The sequence below is a fragment of the Poecile atricapillus genome, chromosome Z (assembly GCF_030490865.1).
Source record: "Poecile atricapillus isolate bPoeAtr1 chromosome Z, bPoeAtr1.hap1, whole genome shotgun sequence".
In the NCBI taxonomy this organism is placed as follows: Eukaryota; Metazoa; Chordata; class Aves; order Passeriformes; family Paridae; genus Poecile; species Poecile atricapillus.
In genome coordinates, this window is record NC_081289.1 from 45,297,112 (window position 1) to 45,313,631 (window position 16,520).

A 16,520-nucleotide genomic window follows, 5' to 3' on the forward strand; every position below is an offset into this window, starting at 1 on the left:
ATATTTTTTTTTTTTTTATTTTTAATGGTCTTGCTTTAAAAGCCATATATTTTTTCCTTAGCACATGGTAAGTCCTAAGTTAAACCTGACTATGTTGTTTTGTTAGTACTTGTGGATAGTTTCATACGCTCTCCATATAGAGAGGGAAGTCAAATTTTCCTCTATGTCAAGAAACGAAGGCTTGGACTTATTCCTGCTCATTTTCTCACCTTTTTTTCATCCTTACCACAATGTAAATTTAAGGACACTTCTACTTCCCTTCCTCATTTCTCTTCATGTTGCTTCAGCCAACTTTTCCCCCAAAAACCCTTATTTTTTTTTCACTGAAAACAGTGTTTTCACTGCCTTGTCGATTCACACAGTAAGTCACTGATAAAGGGAGGGTTATGCTGACCCTTAAAGCTCTGCTGGGAAAGGGCAGGACAGTGCTCTGCTGAAACCCCACGAAACTGCCTCTTCGGTCTTTCTTCATAGGAATAGAAGTGAACCCTGCAGGTCCTTCTTCTTCAGGCAGCTCTAATTGGCACCTCAGCTGGGAGACAGCTACACACTCTTGGACCTATTTATTCTCTCCCTCTGCTTACCTACCTATCCCTGCCTATGTCCCTAAACACAGCATATCTTTCCTCTGGTGTGTGACACAAGGAAGATCTCATTTGCCTTCCTGATTTGGAACATAGGCCTTCCATCAAACAGCAACACTGACAGTATTTAACCTCAACTCCAAGTCACTAACACTTCACCATCAAGTCAATATCCCAAGACTGCCTTTGGGATTGTAGGGAGCCTTCTCTCCATAACAGAAGGCAAAACCAGGAGAGAGGTTGAAAATCATGTGCTACAGCAGACCGTCATACACCAAGGACATGAATAACTTAGAGATGTTAAGTATATGTATATGTTGATGTACATACTATGTAGATTGTACAGAAAATCCAATAAAGATTTTTTTAGACCACGGTTCTAATTCAGCATCCAGGAAATTCTTCCTGATATTCACCTCAGGTGTCTTGTTTCTAAAAAGAATGGCCTTATGTGGAGACTGCATAGACTAATACCTTTCAAAAACCCAGAAGAAATTACAGCACCTTCTTGTCAGAATTTATATTAGCAGAAAAAATAGTTTTGCAATTCCATTCTAAAAAGCTACTCCCCTTACTGCTTTGCTATTTTTGAGCTTTTTTCTGAATCCCTCCAATTTTTGGCAGTGATATGAAGAGATTAGAAATAGGGTGTAACCTAATTAAAAAAAATGTGCAGTAGAATTCCTTTATGAAAAAATATTCTGTATCAGAATTTCTAAGCTGCAAGAAAATTCACTGAAAGTTGTATTAGCCTGCAAGACCTGAGGTTAAGCAACAGTTTGCATTTGTCCTGGCAGTATGTTGTGGCAAAAACAAGATTGGTTTCAAGCTGTCTAAGCACAGCTATTGCAATAGCCAGGTGGTAATTGATGCCATTTTTAGGAGATCCTTCTGAAGATCACACCAGGAACACACCAGTTGCAGTTGCCATTAATAGAGATGGTGGCTCACCAGCCAGATAAAGAAAGGGATGATTCTATTAAAACTTTTTTCTTCCCATTTACTTTCAATTTCACATATCCCCATACCTTCTGGTCCTCTTCCTGAGAGTATCTGGGGAGAAGCTCTTAGTTTAACAGAAAAAGAACAGCCTTGAAATATCTGGAGAAAACTTGAATTATTTGATTTTCTGAACTGCTTTTCAGGTTTATTTTTAAAAATATTGGGTTGAAGTTCAGTGCTTACATCTCAAGTCTTGTGTGCATACTCAAACAGAATTGAAATTCTGACCTCTGTAGTTCACCCATCTGCTGAACCCACTAGTTTTATTAGGGAGCCATTTTAATAAGCTGAAAAAACAGGATCAAAATCACCTTTATAGCTTTGTTCTCTACTCATCTCTATCGAAAAGTTCTGATGAGGCTATAATTCTTAAAAATTATTGCTTAAGATAGCATTTCAGGTGTTTAATAATACTTTGAGAACTTAGATTCCTGTTGGCTGCACTTCAGATTTTTTCTATTATGCACAGAAATATCTTAAATTCATTTACCAGCTGTGCTACATGGTGCTGAGTTGCACAGGATAACTATACAACAACTTTAAGAGTATATCTTCTTACTATCCTGAATTTATCTAGAAAAGTGACAACATTGCTGATATTTCTGAGTGGTGGGGTCATTAAGCTTTGACAGGTGCTTGCACTTTGTCTAAGGTTTCAAATATTTTGAGACAACTGCAAACCTGATCTCAGTTATTATCAGGAAAAAAAAATCATGACTGGCAAATGGTATCCTGGTATTTGCTGTAGATGATAATAAGGGATCATTTCAATAACCCCCACCTTACTGCAATTTTATAATGAAATTGCATGCAACTGAAAAGGTGCTGGCAGTACTCAAAGATGTTTCAGTAATGCAAACCACTCTAAAACTGAAGAAAAGAGTTTTTGTACCAAGCACAAGAGTGCTGACTTTAAAAAATAAGTTAACATTAAGAAGGCTTTAAGTTGTTTGGAGAGATCTGTAGGCTTACCCATCTGAGGAGTACTTAGTAAATATCTGGAAGCTAACCCAAGCTATTTTTAAGCCGTACAGAATTGCTGAGGGTTGTCAGTATTTTATTACAACTCCAGTCAGCAACTTGGATTAGACATCCATCCTATATAGTGTTGTTTGTGTCTGGATTACTCTCTAGATGAGGTGTTCAGACAGACTTGTACATTTGTCAGCTTTGCAGAGACAACTCAAGAAGAAGGAAAAAATAAAAAGTACTAGTTATGCGGACAGAGTCCAAAGTCTGTAAAAACTTTGTTTCGTTCGACATTTCTGTCAGTGTGCCATAACATGTCATCTCTCTTGAGGGGATATATCTCCTGGAAGCCCTCATAAGATGTCAAGGACCAAACTTGTTGTAACAAGTAACAAGTAACTTGTTTTTTTCTTTATCAGTAGAAATACCAAGTTATAAAAAGCACCTGTGTTGTAGGCCAAAGGACAGATCTCCTTTTCAACGAGGCAAGAGTTTCCCATTTCTCCACATCAGCACGGACCCAACACAAAATACTTCTACAATTAACATCATCCACAGGTCTGTTCTTTGTAGATACCCATTTCTGAAGATACTGACCTAAAGAGGAGAGCAGAAGTCAGAGGTTTGTGTTTATTGCTTCTGCAGCTAATGGAGCTGGTGTAATCAGACTACTATCCATCATTTTGGGGATTACTTTGCACCATCATCCTCAAAATTTTCCCTGAGAACCCTTCCAAAATCTGACTCAATGTTGTCCTGCAGATCCATGTTGATTTCACACGCAGGCTAGGAGCAGGCTTCTGAATTCCCTTTGGGAATCAGGTGGTTCATACAAAAGATCAGAGTGCTTTTAGGGGTAGCACTGCTACCAGCAAAGCCTGAGTACCAGTGCATGATTGTCCATAAACACCACCCACACACATTCAGATGTAAGCAGATGCATATGTTGTTTCCCACACCTGATTCTTTGCTTCAGACAAACAAAATGTAAACAAAGCAAAACAAAACAAGAAAATATGCAGGAAAAGAGAAAGAAGTTCAGTGTCTGTGAAGACTTTTACAATACATCCTGCTAATCTCAATAATGTAGATATAATTTTAATCAGTCATTCATTTTTCTGAGAGTTGATTAATAAGCAATGATATTAGGTCTGAGAAGATGTCTGTGCACGTCTTTATCGCTTAATTTATTTTTGTTTATTTTTTTCCATAAGTAAAGGACCTAAATATTATTTTAATGTTGCCCCTTGCATTTAATTATTAAAAGGTTTAATGACAGCAGACTGCATTCAGTCACACCAAAAGGAGAACCTTCTTCAAGTTCATACTTAGATTTATACACTTTGCAATAACACAATTCACTCCATAGGAAGTGAATTGCAACAATAATGTAAGAGAGAAAAATGCTACAGAAGTCTTTTCTTTCAGTAATTCAAAATATGATGTCTGTAGGTGAAATTATACTGTCACAAGCAACTGATATTTCTGTCTCTTATCAGTGACAGGAAGTGGTTATGAGAAAAGGAAACCAAGCAAATCACTTCAGATTCCATTCTTTCACTCATATTATATAAAGGCATGAGTGTGAGTGTGAAATGTTTTCATAACTTGTTCATCGTCTGACCTTTGGGATTTGCTCTGCTGACAAGGGTTGAGTGATACTTTTTTATTATTATTTTGTACTACAGATTTTCAAGCAATATTGTTGTCAGACAAAATTAATTTTTTTAATGGAACTTTAAAAAAATAAGTATTTCAGAAATACTGTATTAATCAATACCAAAGAAAATAAAACATCAATATCACCAATTCTTAATTTTTGTTGACTTTCTTTTCTTTTTTTCCCTCTCAGTTCTGCTTCATATTCATATTAAATAGGGTAGGAAAAGCTAAAATAACATTTAGGAAAAAAATTTGATGCAATTAATAATTTATTCTTTCAGTAGCACAGACCATGATGAAATTTGCCTTTCACACTGTATTTCTGGAGGTCCTTGAATTTACTAGTCCAACCTAATGAACATATAGCTAGTGGCTTTGTATGGGGCTGTTTATTTGACTGTGACACTCAAAAGATTTCTCTGGGCTAGATTCCTATGGCTCTAAATAAATAATTATTACAGAGTTCCAGCCATTGTATACAGGTATGTATGAAATTCACAACAAACCCAGTGTTAGTACCTGCTGATGTAGATGGGATGAAAATTTGCAAGTGTTCTTTCTTGACTGGTTTCTGCTTTGGTTTAGAGGTATTTTTCAGACTCTCAGATGTTAAAAAGAAGAAAACACCACCATCTTAGTTTTCTGTATTTTCTGATGTACAAGGTGTACCGGTATTGTATATAGGATGTATCTACAGTGAATGGTGTAAGAAGCGGTGGGCTCTTCCTCACATTCTCGAAGGTTTATGAATTGAAACAAGGCACTATGGCCAAATGGCTCCTGGGTCAAATCTGTTACATCTCTGATCAGTATAAATACTGACAAAATGAGATAGAATCTGACTGCTCCCATCCAGGCACATACATCCTAGAGAGTGCACAACCTGCTAATTATTTCATTAAAAACCACTAATCAAATTAATCTTAAGTGAAAAAATAAAAATAAAAATGTGTCTGGTAATGATGCCAGTCCCTGGTTAAGGATATTTAGAGGCACCTCATACTGATTTACAACAAAAGCTTTGTTTTCTTTGATATCCACAGATTTACAAAATGCTACTAACCTTCATGTTAGGAAAAGAAATTTGCATCTTGATTTAGTTTCCTATTCATGGGGACCTCATCCCTTCTGAGACTTCCCAGGTGTTAAAAACATTCTCATAGAAGTAACAAATACTACAACCCAATGAGATTTTCCAGGATCTACTGGGCATTTTACTGTGGGTGGATATTTGCAAAGAAGTTCATACACAGTTCATGAGTACATAAAATGGTCTTATGTATTAAGACACTTAATTAATCTTAACACACCCAAAAAACAGCTGGACTGTAATCATAGGCTTATCATTGGTATTCTTAGCACTTATATGACAGACTCCTGATGAGCCTCTGATGGCCAGGCATCAGGCACTCCTTAGTCAGCTGAAGAAGTGTCAATCTCCACAGCATTTGGTCTGATCTTTTACCTTGCTGAATTGATATTTCCCAGCTCTGTCTTGTTTTTTGCTCTCAGGTTTTCATAACTCTGTGCTATGTACATGTGTTTCTCTCTGGAGACCTTCATCTAGCAACTACTTCTTAAGCTAATTATTTTATCTCTGTGATTTTATTTTACTTATCGTAGAATCATAAAATTATAGAACAGTATAGGTTGGAAGGGTCCTTTAAATATTTTCTAGTCTAAATTTCCTGCCATAAGCAGGAGCATCTTCAACTAGATCAAGTTGCTCAGAGCCCCATCCAATCTGACCATGAATGTTTCCAAGGATGGGGCATCTTCCATTTCTTTGAGCTATCTGTTCCAGTCCCTTACCACCCTCATTGTAAAAAACAATCTTCCTCATGTTTTATCTAAATCAACCCTCTTTTGCTTTAATGCCATTACCTCCTGTCCTGTTGCCAGGATGAACCATCGCAGTTGTCAATCTGTCTTCATACGAGAGCTCTCTGGCCTTTGATCACCTTTGTATCCCTCCTCTGGGCTCACTCCAGGAGGTCCATGTCCTTTGGGGCTGCAGAGCTGATGCAGCACTGCAGTGGGGTGTCACCAGAACAGAGCAGAGGGGCAGAATCCTCTCCCTGGCCCTGCTGCCCACGCTGCGTTGGATGCAGCCCAGGACACAACTGTTGCTGTGAGTGCCCATGGCTGGGTCATGTCCAGCCTCTCCTCCACCCCAAGTCCTCCTCAGCAGGGCTGCTCTCATCCTGAAGCCTGTATTCGTACTGGGGGTTGTCCTGACTTATGTGCAGCACATTGCTCTTGGCCCTGTTGAACTTCAGGTTCATGAGGTTCAAGTGGACCCACTTCTCAGTCTTGTCTGCCAAACAGCCACTTAGGCCCTCAGCAGATTCAGAAAAGCCCTTTGACTATTTCAGAGCATGATGGTTTGATTTCAGACAAATAGTAGCAAACTATTGAAGCCATTTTTTGTTGATAACATGTCCAGATAGTTCTGTATTTAATGCTGAGTGCAAAGAATGTGATAGGACCATGTCACTTTTCTCAGACTGAGAGCAATATGAACAATACTTTGCCATTTCATAAATTGTGTGAGATAGACTATTTTTGAAGAATTACGTATTTTTGTTGTTGTCTGACATTATGTAACCTCTGGCCTTTTATTTTACAGGCCCTGTGGTAGGGACTCAGATAAGCACCTGTGACAATCATGACTAAAGTGGATCTCTGACTTTGCTATCTGGAATTATTTAGGGACATGATTCTGCAACATTAAGGTAACTGGGAGCCTTACCTCCCATTTCAACAGGGATGTGATCAAGCTGCATTATGCTGCTGGACACAGACATGACCAGGAAGACATACATAAACTTAAAAGGGACCTGTCATTATCAGTCAGATTTCTCTCAAAATACTGTCTATACTCAGTGCTATTTGGGACATGTTAGCAACAGGGCATTTTAATTCAGTCTTTGTCCCACTGACTTGAACAGAAAAACCACTTAAAAATCATGGGTTTTGAGGAATATTGCAAGTTAGTAAATATTTTGTGAAGGAATCATGTAGCTTTTGGAAATATCAATGATTTCCCCAATACAGAGGCTATAAGGTAGATGTTATGAACAGAGTGAAATTTTATTATGACTCTAAATTATGATTAGTTTTCTAGGTCCTTGAATTTGAGACTCCAGGCACTAAGAACTGTAATTAAATCCATCTTAATAGGTTTTGACATGTCTGTTTGACTCCATATTATGGACCATTTTCCAGAGACGATTAGGGTAATAACAGGGTTTTTTTTTAATATTTAGCTTTCAGATTACCAACTTTTCAGTTGAATAGTAGCATATAATTGAAATTCTCAAGGATCACCTCCTTTAATCACAGTGCACATTTGATTTTTATATTGTCTGAGCGTGTGGGCAGTTGATATGTCAGCATCCAAACAACAATCAGCTTCACAATGACAGAGCAGTTGCCTTATCTTGGCACAGTAATGGACACGGTGACTAAGCACAAATGATGTGGTATATATATACGACAGTGAGTGTTATTCCAGAGGAAGCAGTTCCTTAGAAGTGCTTGAAAAGTTTTTCTCATTATTTTGGCTCTGGCATTTTAGGGGGCACTCTTTTCAAATACATTCCCATCTAAGCACTGGCTGTCACTTAACAAAGTAAAAGAAAGAGGAGAAAAAAGAGGACAAAAAAGAAGCATCAAAGGATCCAAGTCTACTCTAAGAAACACAATAAACGTAGTCCACAATTTCCTCATACTTGTCTCCATCTTGAGTGAAACACAGAGATGTAAGATTTAGTTTCTTAATATCAGTTAATGTATTAAGTTTGCATGGCAAGGTTTTGTGGGGGTGAGGAAGGCCTACAGGAGTGGCTTCTGTGAGAAGCTGACAGAGATTTCCCATATGTCTGACAGACAATGCCAGGAGGCTCCTAGGACAACCCACCACTGACCAGGTCCAAGCCAGACAGCTGGTAACATCTCTAGGACAATGTTTTTAAAAGGGGAAAATGAGAATGTGAAAGGAACAACTCTGCAGACACCAAGGTCTGGAGAAGTAGGGGGAGGAGGAGGAAGTGCTCTGGGTGCCAGAGAAGAGATTCCCCTGCAGCCTGTGGTGCAGCCCATGGTGAGGCAGCTGCACCCTGCAGCCCATGGAGGACCATGGAGGTGCAGAGATCCACCTGCAGATCACAGAGAAGACCCACACTGGATCAGGTGGATGAACAAAAGAAGTCTGTGACCCCATGGGAAGCCTGCACTGGATCAGGCTCCTGGAAGGGACACACAGAGAGAGGAGGCCACACTGCAGCAGGTTTGTTGATGGGTCTTGTGACCCTATGGAGGACCTACACTGGAGCAGCCTGTTCCTGAAGGACTGTACCCAATGGAAGGGGACCCACAGAAGTTGGAGGAGTTGGAGAGGTCTGGAGAAGTTGGTGGAGGATTGATTCCTGTGGGAGAGACCCCATGTAGGAGCAGGGGAAGGACTCCTCTCCCTGAGGAAGAAGTAGTGGCAGAAACAACAGGTGATGAACTGACCATAGTCCCCACTCCCTGTCTTCCTGTGCCACTGCCAGAGAGGAGGTAGAGTTGGAAAAGAAGGAGGAGTGGGGGAAATATTGTTTAAGATTTGTGTTACATCTCATTTTGTAGCTGTGATTTTGATTGGTAATGAGTTCCCTAAGTTGTGACTGTTTTGCCCATGATGGGAATTGGTGAGTGATTTCTCCCTGCTCTTATGAACCTTTAATTTTTATTTTTTTTCTCTCCCCTGTTCAGTTGAGGAGGGGAGTGATAGAGTGGCTTTCATAGGTACCTGGCCTCCAGCCAGGGTCACAACACCACAGTCTCAAAAGAACATCATCGCACAGGTCATCCAAAAGCAGACAAAAATAAAGCAGGAAAAGACACTCCAGGTCACCATTTACTGCAATTAGGTAAATCTGGCTTACATCCTAATCTTGCTACTGTGAAAATTTCCCCTTGACTTGGAGAAGGAAAAGATATCTATTCACAGTGAAGGTAGGGAAAGCATCCATGGAGTGAGTTACTTGGAAAAATATTTCAGACTGTATTTTTGGAGGCTGGATGTTTGTAGATACCCTCAGTTCAAGAGGATTCTGCCAGCTACAATTCATACACACAGAGGACAAAAATCCAATTTCACACTAGGATCATCCTTTTCAATCATAAGGTGAGTAGAGTGAAAGTGAAGCATGAATAGCAGTGCAACATCTACCAAAGCATGACTGTTCTACAGGGCATGGGAGAAAACTAATCAGAGGACCAATGACTTCATCACAGGATTCCCTGCTCAGCCCTCCAGAAGACAAAAGTTAAATTCCTGATCAGATGCTTATTTGTCTTGGTGAGAGAAATTTATTTAGGCACAAGAAATGTAATACTTTTCAATGGAATAAAGAGAAAATAATGTTACATCAAAAAAAAAAAAAAGTAATCTGGAAGTTACTAGAAGGTCCTGTTCAAAGCTTCTGAACAACATAGGCAAAGTTTAATTTTGCATGGCCATAAATGAGGAAGGCCATGAGTGTATCTGGCCATGAGGAAGGCCTGATATGTCTGTTAACAATCTGCACTCCCTAAAGGGATTTTGGGGACCAAAGACACTAGCTGGCTTCTTAGACAAAATAACACATGGGTGTGGTCTATGCCCAGCTTGATTCTGAACTTCTGCCAGAGCTGAACAGCTGCCAGCTCTCTCTGATATGTGATATTCATAGATAAAGAGGAGACTCTTGCCTGGGGTGGGCTGGCTTGTCTGAAACAAGCTTTTCATAAGAGTCTAAATCTTTCTGATTTTCATGAAAATTTGAATAGCTTTTCAGATCAGTCCCTACTCCTCATCCTTAGAATATCTAGCTGTCTTCTATTTCCTTCTTCCCTGAAAAAGTCATGATAGCATCATTGATAACAACAATTGAACAGAAACTCAAAGCTCTCAGTGAGGAGACAGAAAGCAAAATCTGAGTTTACGTTCATCCTCCACATCAGAAGTTCAACCTAAATTCAATCTTTGTTGAAGCATTGCACTAATGTATGTCTCAGATTAGATATCCACCCTTGTCTTTCTTCTGCTTGGCAAGATTGCAAAGAGTTGTCAGCAGCAGTTTGGAAACCAAGGGCAGATACCAAGGATATTAGGCAACAGCTGAATGGTTTGAGAAACCTAATGCAAAGAAAGAAGAAGGACTGTGCATCCCCCAGGTGGTGTCTGGGGTACTTGCTGACTCTTCTCATGGTCTACAAAGAATCACTGTTAGGTTATAGAAGTTGCTTTTTCTTTTGTCCTTATCATTAGAGCCTAATGAGGAAGCTTGTGATTAAGGAAACTAGGAGGCAAGCAACACACTTCAGGCATTTCACCCAGGAACAAGGTCATGTATAGATAAAGACGAAACTGATGAGCTTAGAACTAAATGGGAGAACTACTTTTGTTTTCCAGATGTTATTTTTCTGGGTGGCCTCCAGAGCTTTGAAAGGCATTTTTCTCATAGACAAGCGATTTTCTGCTACAGATGGTGCATTAAACTCTCCTAAGTAAAAAAATGACAATTCTTAGAGGGGCAGCTGAGTCCTTATTTTCAAAGGACTATTCACCACTTTGAAACTTGGGGTAAAGCAACCTCCCACAGTTCTTAATTTTGGCAGTTAGCTGATACAACAAACTTTAAACTGATTTAATTTATTTAGGATATTAATTTATTCAGAGGGGGATGATTTTTAGCTAGTAACAAATTTGTGCCTTTAAGACTGCATAAACATATATAAAAAAATAATTTCCTTACAATGTGTCTGCTCTTTTTTTGCCGTGACCTACCACTCCCTCCCAAACTTTTGTCCAAACCATTTCTAGTTGGCTCTGCCTAGAATCTAATACTTTGAGCCAAGAAAACAAGAAACAACAGCGATGAAAAACATGCTCAGGAAAAGTCTTTTAGACTGTGAAAAAATGAACATAAGAAATGACTTAGAAAGAATGTGGTGCCTGGAGAATTAAATTAGAAAGGCACTGAAAATATATTTTCTGTACAAAAATATTTTGAGAAGAAATAAAATGGTTCATTTGAGAAAATCATAATGATGAGAAGCCAAATTAATTATTTAGACAAAGCAAAAGAAAATCAAAGTAAAATATATGGGGTCCTTCAGTGTGAGCAATTTATTAATAAATAGGCATATGTTCAGAGACCATTTGTCCACACTGGATTTGTGCAACTCTATTCTATTTGGCAAGATTTAGAGTTGAAATGAAGAACACATATGGCAGTTTCATCTCCAGCTCTGTGCAAGCAGAGCCCAGAACACAGACACCTCAGCTTTACTTGGGAGTTGTGCCTGAGCTCCAGTTTGGGCCCGGACTACAATGACTCAGATGAGAGCAGAATATTTCTGCTGGTTCTGAAATTCCATCACTTTGTACTATCTGCATCCAGGCATAATTTCTGACACCAGGTAATATTATTTGACATAGATTGGAATATATCCTCATGGTCTATTAATGTTTGGCAAATATTTTAAGTGCAGTTTGTAGGTACTAAATTTAATTTGATTCAGGGTGTATGCAATGAAGTATTTTTTTCAAATTGGTGGCATGAAAAGTGAAATTTTTGTCAAGAATGCAGCTTGATTGTCCCCTGTGATGCTGAGGTTATGCATGGCACAAATGGAGCAAACTAAAAAGAGCAGATGGCCATACATTAGCTGTTAAGTGAACAGAAGCATCCCTCAGGATGTCCAACAGGACATAATGCTGTAAGCCCTCAGGACGAGTTAGGAAGATCACCTTTTAACTTCTTGTTTGAGATCTCTGAAAGTACTCTAACTTGCAGTCAGTGCTCTGCATCTCTCAGACTCTGTGAAAGTATCACAATGTGTGTGAATATGAAAAAGAATATCTGGATAGTGAGCTTTTAATCCCTTCTTTGCTGTCAGAACCATTGTTATCACATCTCATGGTGTCACATGGTGAAAGAGAATAGTTCATTAGATTTCTAGGGCAAAAAAACAGGGTAGGAAGAGAGTGGGTGAGCACCACAAATTTCTTTATGAGGGCTCTTCTTTGCTAGTGGTGAAGAAAGATGATGAAAATTAAATCGTTCTCTAATGCAATCATCTTTATGTAGGATCAGGAAAGAAATATTAATTTCAGTATTTTAAATCTCCATTAATATCTGTGAGGATCATGATCTATCAGGGGGGAACAATTGTTAAGTCAAGCCCTCATTGGGAAAGGAAGAAAGTTACAAATGCCAGCATGAGCAACTTGCCTGAGGGAAAACATAGATGATGTTTTCCTCTGGATGTGAAGGGAGTTGACAATTGATGAATGGGGCCAGACCTATACAAAAAAAAAGAAAACTTGGTCCATTCAAAATGTTCTCCAAGTCCTTTTTTTAATACCCATTTCTACATCAGCACAAGGACTTCACTTTTCAGGAGATGAGCTGCATGCTTTAGCCTGCAAGACTTGGTAACAGAACACTCTTAAAGTCTGTTTTGTATTTTTGAGTGAATACCTTCTTTGGAGAGCTTTATCTGCCCTTTATCTGGTTTGTAGGTAGAATTTTATTGTAACACTCAACATATTTTTGATCTTTTCTGCCACCCCAACTTTTTCTCCCATGATACGAAGTCCTTTCTCAACTCATCTTTCCTGTTTTTCATGCCATTACCTTAAGCCTTGTCCTTTAAAAGTCATTACAGTTCTGAAAACCAAAATATAGTACAGTAAAAGGGATCTGAATTCAAACTTCCTGTGAAGCAAATCTAGCTTTTCAAATCAACTAACTCTTTCTTTTCTTATCTTACCCTTTTTAAAAGACTTTTTAAAGGAATGTTTTAGGCAATCTGGCTTCTAACCTATGGCATAGAAACTCTAGTTTCTATGAAGTAGCAGAAGCTGCCTGTAAACAAAGGAGTTAATGGAGCAATTTTCACAGAATATCGCATTTTACAACACTGTCATTTCCAAGAGCATACTTTTAATCACATGTTTATTCTGGATTAGGAGCATAATTAAAAGGACAATCCCCCTTCCAGCTGAAAGATTTTAACTAACAACCATTCAGTACACATACAGAAGGATGTGCTAAAGGCAGAGTAAGATCACATTTCATTTTGTTATTCTTTGATTAACATATTCCCCTTAGCTCTAATGTGGGTTTTTTTGTGTATCTGTGTGATAGGGTTTTATTATTTTAACAATGATTTCTGGTTTTCAGCTTGAAAAAGCCTTATACAATTTCTGATCAGTACACATCAATTTTTTCAGAAATATTTTAATCATGTTTTCAACAAGCCAAGCTTATGAAAAAGTAATTGATTACCTGATTTTTGTCATAGCGAGAGGCTATGGAAATTTACTGTTGTATTGATTAAAGACTTCAGGTTTCTGTACAATACAGGTTCCTTTTATTTCCTGCCTCCAACCAACACAAGGTATAAGAAACCAGAGATGGTACCATTTTTTGGTAGTATCCAACAAATCTATTTTTAAAATCAAGTTATATATTAATTTTTATTCTTATTAAATTAACTAGGAAGAGGAAGGGAATCTCACGTATATTGTTTCCCTCAAGGAAACACAATTCCAATTTGTACAGTTTGTGACCTGTAAATGAAGTGCACGTTTGTTTGTTTTGGTGATATATTGGTACTGAGGAATGCCAGCACCCACCTGAGTCACAGGAACTGGAAAGCACACGTGATACAAAATGGCACATGGAAATTTGAGACAGAGAAAAGACAAAACATAATACTTTCTGAGTAACTTTCAGGGTACTTCTAGCTAAGAGGTGGCTGATTCCTCTCTGAAGTGCACTCTTTGCTTCTGAGAGTGCAGCTCTCAATTTAAGAAGTCCTAGTAATGACAGATTACTGACAGTGCAGATTGTTTTGGGCTGTTCTCTTCCTCACCACAGATACTGGTTTCACATTGTTGTGATTCAAGGAAGCCTCTTGTGCTTTGCTTAGACAGTTTTAGACAGAAAAGAGACTCAGAAAAAAATTAACCCAAGTTGAGCATGAGAACATTTCTTCTGCTCTGTTTAAGATCTGATTTCTCCTTACTTCATACTTCTCAGTTCTCTTTTAGCCTCAGTGAAGACAAAACAGGGATGTGTCCACAGAATATTTCAATCTGCCCCTACTTTAGTGAACATATATTATTCAGTTATAGCTCACAACAGAAAAAGTTTGTTCTTTCAACAAGTTTAGTAAAAATTACAGAGGTTTTATTTTTATTTTTTTTTTACCATAACTGTTATTGTAGAGCTGGATGGGAAATAATGAATAGGATGTTTGCAAAAAAAATTCAAAAACTTCTGAAATTTATCTACTGGAGGAGTTCAATAAAATCACATGACATACACACAGATAGAAATTATAACTCCCTTCTTTCTGGGGAAGTAAGTACAAGGTCCAGCCATTTCTAGACATGGCTCTTCTACTTTGTGAGAAAAACATGATAATTTTGATGTGCTGGACTCTACAGTCTGGAACTGAATACCTGTAAGAGAGACATGGATGAATCAAGAATTCTTCTCATTTCTTCAAAGGACTGATGTGCAAATCTTGCTTGCATAAATAAAATTCTCTGCTTAAAGTAAAACCCCAGGAGTACCATGATATATTAAATGGGAGAATGAATGCTCTGCCTTCCAGCTGGAGTAATATAGCTATTTATTAACCAAAGACTATATTTTCTCTTCCTTTTTCGTTTGCCAAAATAATGATTGTAGCCTTCTAGCAAGGTGAATAATCAAATGATGACATAGGCATTCATTTCACAACATGGTGAATATTCTATTCACGCATAGATGTAAATGTAGTAATAATGGTTCCTCCTCTCTTTTCTTTTGCTAAGCTGAAGTGAAAACATCTGAAAAATAGCATTGGTGTGTGTCTCTACATATAATTTCATATCCTGATTTATATCCATGTTCTGACATGGAAGATGAATAAAACAGTATTTTCCTCCACATAATTTTTGTGTTTGTAAATGCATAATTAAAAGAAATCTAATATGTCTATAGTTCTATGGATCACATTTAATGGAGAATTGATCCTGCTTTTAAGAAAAGTCCTAAAACTAGAGTTGTTCCAATAAAAGCAAAAGCAGTTGTCATTCCTTAAATGATAAACAATAGAGGCTGCAATGGTTCATCCTTTCTTCAGTTTCATTATTGCCTTCTACCTTCCAATCTAAAAGCTCTTAGCATCATAATCACCTCTTTTGGGTTTTGCAAAATGTCATGGCTCCTGTTTAGCCAATGGATCACATCACACAAGTCTACAGCTTCCCTTTTAAAGGCAGTATTAATAGCTGAAATGTCTGACAGGCTGAATTATAATCTTGGCAACAAATTGGTCTCCCTTTTCACCTTTCCTGTATTTGCTGTTATTTTGAGAAGCAAGAAAGAGATCTGAAGCCACATATATCTGGTTCCAAAGACATGTCCACTAAGACATGTCTTAATCTAAGACATCCACACCCTTTTTCAGACACCTAAACACTATATTTGCCACTTTGGTACTTTGCAATTAGTCTTCATCCTTCATAGCTTTCGTATGCATGGTGTCCCCATGTATAGAAGTACAGTTTGAAGGCAGAGATTAAATGGAATTAAATAAACTGCTGTATCTGAATAAGAAAATACTTCCAATGACATACCTCATATGAGGATTCCAAAGAAGAATGGGTATCTTTTCCAGCTGTGTCAAGTACAATAAAAAATAAATTTTTACCAGCAAAGTTGTTATTCTCCCTATATTCAACATTTCATTCCACTGTGTTGCTAGGGAATGTATTTGACTTTCACTCTTCCTCTTTTCCCCCAACATTATGAAATATTTTCTGAGTCTCTCAGAAAGTTATATTACCTCTGTGCAATTAGCACCATGCCAGCCTTTCAATGTGGTGAGTCTGATGTTACTCTGCTCTAACATCTGCTGCTCAGCCTTTCATCATGTGTGTATACGCATCTTAAAGTTCTTAATCTATTCACAGGCAATTTCTTTTGGCTGCCTTGAATGAACAAAGATCTGTCCTACTAGGACAGGTGAGCTGTGTGAGCTGTCACTTTCTCTTAGCAAAGTGCCCTCTTCCAAGACCAGAACATTTTCTGTGTGCAGAATCTGCATTTCATCCCTGAGAAAAGTCTTCCAACATGAATACAATTTTGAAATTTTGGTATCACATCCTCTTCACGGAAGAGGATAATGTGTTGATGAGGTACTTCAAACTCTCTGTGGGGCTGGCAGCATGACAGAATGTGGTTTTTTAGTGAGAACACATTGGGCAAA